The sequence below is a fragment of the Miscanthus floridulus genome, chromosome 18 (assembly GCF_019320115.1).
Source record: "Miscanthus floridulus cultivar M001 chromosome 18, ASM1932011v1, whole genome shotgun sequence".
Classification (NCBI taxonomy): Eukaryota; Viridiplantae; Streptophyta; class Magnoliopsida; order Poales; family Poaceae; genus Miscanthus; species Miscanthus floridulus.
The window spans coordinates 55,307,592-55,313,276 of record NC_089597.1 but is presented as its reverse complement, the minus strand read 5'-3'; the positions used below and the strand labels follow the sequence as shown (position 1 = coordinate 55,313,276).

The following is a 5,685-nucleotide window of genomic DNA, read 5'->3' as shown; positions in this document are numbered from 1 at the left end:
AGAGATGACAATATATATATATATATGACAGCAGCAGTACCAAAAATTACTAGTAAATATATATAAGCTAGCCATAGTCTACAAAAGAATCATAGCAGCAGATCACAGCAGCAATCACAACAGCAGCTTCATCTTGTTCCAGATCACAACAGTAGTTTCAAAAATTGACAGCAGCAGTATATATGACAACAAAAGAGGATCACGACATTCCAAGTAGATCATAGTAGTTGAGGACTAATAAATACATATATATTTGTAGTTGTACCTGAGGATCATTTAAATTGGCATGTGCCATCACCAGCATCAAGTTGTGGGCCGCAAAGAACCCTGCTAGCACTGCGAACATAGGAAACACATGGTTAATAATTGAATTGACAAAAAGACTTTACAACGGGAAGTGAAGCACTACTTACTAGAATTTTGGTTGCATGGGTCAACTTCAATTTTTTCTGCCCTTTCTTCAGCCTAGGTTGGCAATTGCCAAAAGCCCTACACATACATAAGTTGTTATCAAATTTTTTTTGACTTCCAATAACATAATTAAGAAAGAAATACATAGGTCAATAGTAGGTTAGACAATACTCACTCATCTATCACAAATTTGAGACGACTCAAATCTGACTTCCTGTCTCTATTGGAGTCGAGGTATATCACCTTCTACCACTTTTGAACGATGATGACAACAATCCAGTGCCCACTATAGTTATGTGCAAACATCACCAATTTTTTCTTAGTATATTTCCTTAGGCAATATTCTAAATACCCCACACTATAATGTCTATCAGTGTTTATAGTCTTTATTAACACTGGATCTAGATCAATAATGCCAACAGGCACATCTTTGGCCCTAGCTTCTACAATCAGACATCTAGGAATAAAGAAGCATACACAAAAGCAATTTAGCAAGCAAATATATGAAGAGCATCCCTAACTAAAAATGAACAAGCCCAGAAAATAGATGAAATTGTACTTATAGTGCCAACATGCAAAAAAGTCCTACATCTAATCCATCAAGTTTGAAGAGGTTAAACAAGTCTTCTAATCCCACAATGAAAAACTCAGTGTCTGCCTCACGCAAAAAATGTTGTTTCTTAAACTCAACAACCATCCCGGCTGTCCTCTTCACATTCTTTCATGTACCAAGCATGAAGAGTGACACACCCAGGTCCTACCTTCTCAAGCTCTATTTCTGATAGGAATTGTTCTCCAAATTTCAACTTGGGGTTGGCCTGTGTCCATATAGCACCCCCAGGGGCACTCTTAGACAATTTGAGGGGTTTCTCCACCTTCTGCTGCTTGGCACCCACCTACTGCTCTAGTTTGCTGTCACTCTTGGCTGCTCCAGGTTTTGTCAGTGGGTTAGCTAGAGGAGTTGTGGACTTAGCTGGCTTCGACGCTGGCTTTGGCCCTACCATAGTCTCCTTTGAAGCACTCTTTTCTAATGTAGTGCCACTCTTCGGTTTGTCAACAGTTGCACTCTTCGCCTTCTCCTCGCTTATCATAAAGTCCTTTAGATTGCTTTTGGAGCTCACAGGTAGTGGAGGTCTTGATAACTTTGGAGAAGAGAGCACATTTGGTGATACCACAATCTGGCCTCTCCTCCACTGGACCCTCTTGTATAGAGCCTGTCCAAGAGTTCTTACCTCATCACTTGGGCACGGACTCAGTGGTCTGTCCTCATGTTCTGGATGTACATAATCAATATGTACAATGGCATAATGTTCCATTACTGGTTGTGAACATAGGTCAGTTTACTGTGGGAACACCCAACGACTTGCTACCTCCATCTGATAACCTCCAGGGTTGATTACTAGGCTACACGGTGTTGGCTCTGTCAGAAGGTCCACAGTATCTAGATCTAGAGTTGACACAAGTTCGTCGAAGTAGTCTCTTTCGACTGCATCTGAGGCTGAGGCACAGCTGCTCTTCCGACCACCTACAGGGCTAGGGGTGTTGAAAGGCGACCTCAAATGCACTCTTTGGTCACGCATCATGGCCATGATATCATGTGTGACCTTCTTGGTAACTTCTTCTATTACTTGGCTTCTAAGTTCTTTGATGGCTTCCACATCCACATCACTTGTTGATTGCTTCCTCTTTCTGTACATGCCGGTGCAGTCTGCCTAATTCTTCCAACCATTATAACTAGACACACCACGCACACGCCCTGTCTATTCTGGGCAGCCCAAGACCTCTGTGAGCACATCCTTTTCCCTAACCAAAGTGAGCCCTAAAGACTCAAGGTCTCCTTGCTTCTCTATAATTTGCTTAGATACACTTTTAGCTGAATCTTTCAGCCAACGAATCTCAGCACTTCCTTCTAACTTCACCAGAGTACTCTGTGCACGCAGCCAATTCCTTGGGCGACCACTTATAAACTAGTCCCAAGGATTACTGATGCCTTGGCCGGCTAACTCCCTGTCCTCCTGCTCCCACTTTGTGGCTTTTCCTTCATACCCTCCTGTCCCCATACAGTGGTCATGCAAGTTCTTCTCCCGAAGCTTCTTGTACTTCTCACTTGTTGTCTTTGCTTCTTCGCTGGCCTTCAGTTTCACAAAGTTTGCCCAATCTTTTTTCGAAATGTATGTGTGCTTCACCGTGGCATCCAACCTTTTGTTGATGAAATTGTGTGTAAGGTCGCTTTTGTGGGTTCTCCAACTCTTGGCTACCATCTGCATTATCTTCTTACATGCAATAGCCTTCAATTCTTCTAGAAACTCCAACCAAGGCTGGACACACTCATAAAATATAGTCATCTTGTCTTGTTCACTTAGTGAATTGAATGAAGATAGGACCAAGGAGATCCTTTGTCTAGCATCAGACCAACCAACCTCCTCATTCTTATCTAGGCCCTCTTCTCTATGGGAATCCTAGTCGGAGTGAGCTCCGTGACAACTAGCTAGTCCTCTAGCCACCGGGTGACTGTCCTCTTTCTTCTCCGGGGTTGACGACGAGGTTCAGATTGCTATGCCTATGCATTAGCATCTCTCTCTTCATCCTCTGTAGTAGCATCTCCCTCTTGGTCCCTTGCATCTACATCTCTCTCTTCCTCCTCTTCATTAGCATCTATGCTATGTCCCTCCTCTTGACTTTTAGTTGGTTCTTCATCTTCATTTAATCATGATATCGTAGATGCGTGCTCAGACACCTATCAAACAAAGGTGAATAAGGTTGTTAGTGAACATCATAGAGCACTACCATCTAACAGTAAGTAGTGTTAGTATATCACAAGGCTGCATCTTACCATTCTGATAAGCCACTAATAGTAGTAAATAGCTAGCAGTGTAAACTCCTTTTAGAGCACTGCATATCCATGTTTGACACATGTCTAGTGAAAACAACACTAAAAATAGTTTAGGCAATGTTTGAAATGTCATGAGATCATGTACAATTCAGAATAGATAACAGTATTTCTAACGACAACACACCTATAGCTATTGTTCATCTATAAAGAAAATAAGCAGCAGAAGCTGCAGCCATTGTGTAGCTATAGAAAAGTAGTTGCACTAAAATTCAATGGCTGCCTATGACAACACAAATAGATAACAACATTGTAGCAGTCAACTGTTCAAAGTTAGGCTCGCCCTACAACTAAAAAATATGGACCTAGTAGGCACAGCTAGGATAGTGTAGGCATGTAGGCTATCCATTTTTAGCTAACTTAGACTAGTACTAGAATAGAACATTCAATGTTTTTAAATCTAGAGGAAGTGTTCAACATCTACAGTTCAACTACCTTCAGTCTAGTACAAGTGTTTAGCAAACATGAGGGATGACAGAACACTCATAGAGGTACTGATCAACACATGTAATTAGATTAGGGACAGAACATCTAAATTCATTTATAGGCAAACCAAAAGATTGAAGTCCTACATATCTATATTTCTTCAGTGATCTTTTAGAGATCGGATCACTAAAGAAATTCCATGTTAGAAGAATCTAGACTAAGCTGCTACCTCTAACTAGTTCCACAATACGCAGACTAAGTAGAGACTAAGTAGAGAGCACACAACAAGCACAAACTAAGTAGAGAGAACACAACAAGATAACATCCTAGCAAGCATAAACTAAGATATTTCCATTCAGTCTGTCCATTCAGCGAGAGAACTAACCATCAATCAATTGACCAGAAAAGAACAAAGAAAAGCAGGAAAGAAGACTGGTACCTATGGTGGCAAGCTTGATGCGGTGTTGGGGGCACTGAACGGCTGTGTCCAAGTAGGCGAAGACCTCGCTTGGCGGTGGTAGTGCCTTGGCGCTGGTGCTGGTGACTAGCAGTAGCAGCCCTAGCCCCAACAGGTACTAGTAGGCGAAGGCCTCAAGGAGGTTGGTGAAGAGGTCGCCGTCGGGAGTGCTTGAGGAGGGGATGCTAGACCACCACTGGCCACCAGTAGCCATGACAGGTGCCTCCTTGCCACGGATGTGTGAACGGTGGGTGGATGCAGATGGCTGACGGATGCGGCAGCGGTGGAACCCTAGAATGCGGGGAACGAACTGTGGCAAAGACGGCGGAGGCACGTGGATGTGACGACGGTGGCAGCGGGGAGCGGACAGCAGAACCCTAGAATATGGGAAGTTGGATGTGAATGGACTTGGGGAAGGCGGGCTAAAGGATAAGAAATTTGGAAAAAAGGGCAGGCAAAAGGAAATTTCTTACTACAGACGAGTGTGTCTAACATGCATCTGTAGCAATAAAAAAGTAGGGCAAAAAATTATGTCCCACCCAGGGATCAAACCCAAGACCTCAAGTCTAGATGTAAGTGTGTTACCATTGTGCTATGATCATGATTTCGATCATGGCATGGTTTTAATTATTAAAAACATAACACTATTGGCGTCTGGTCCTATTGCCATGTTGGCATCTGGTCCTGCATGCCAGAAGGGCCCTACCTATCAAAGTCTTGCACCCCCCAAATATGCCTCCCCTCCTCTATCCCTGTCACGCATGCTTCCCCTATCTCTATCCCTCTTTGGCTGACAGGTGAGTGTCACAGCGGCTCCGGTGATGGAGTCAATCTCTCTCTGCCTCCTTCTCTCTCCGCCTCACTCTCAATCTCCACCCCTCTCTCTCTCTCTGCCTCCCTCTCTCTCTGCCTCCCTCTCTATCTCTGCCTCCACCCACTAAAAGTCCAATGAGTTAGGGTTGAGGTGACCATCATCGGGGCATCGGAGTTGGCTCATCTGATGGTGGAGTCAAGCTCGCATTTGTCTCGGGGGTCCACTTTAACCAGCCATGGTGGCAGAGCCTACGATGGCCTTGACCTGTCGGTGCTATACCGCATACAGCCTCTGGCCTATCAGCCACCAGTGGAATGCTGGTGCTAGCTAAAGGCATGTAGGTGGATCTCGTGGAGTGACAGCCAACCACGCCATAGATACTATAGATGTAGGTTTGCTAGGGTAAGTCTCGATCCCTTATTTGTTTTTTTGATGAAATCCCCAATAGGCTTCAAATATGATGCTTTTTATGTTGCAGACGATAAAAGATTGTGGCTTCTATCTTTGGATCGATGAGGAATCATCCAAATTCATGAAGTAGTTGCTGCAGGAGCTGCGGGATGCTGTGTGGAGTTTGAAGAGGGAGAGAAATTAGGGAGCTATTGTTGAAGACCAAGACAATGCAATGCAGCATGGTCAGGAAGTTCATAAGATGAACCAGTTCCTACAAAAGGAGCTCCTAAAGAA

General features: G+C 43.8%; 1 pseudogene; it reads right to left on the bottom strand.

Moving 5' to 3' along the window:
• Nucleotides 1-582: 582 nt before the first annotated feature.
• On the bottom strand, nucleotides 583-5,335 carry LOC136523872 (uncharacterized; annotated as a pseudogene).
• Nucleotides 5,336-5,685: the final 350 nt, after the last annotated feature.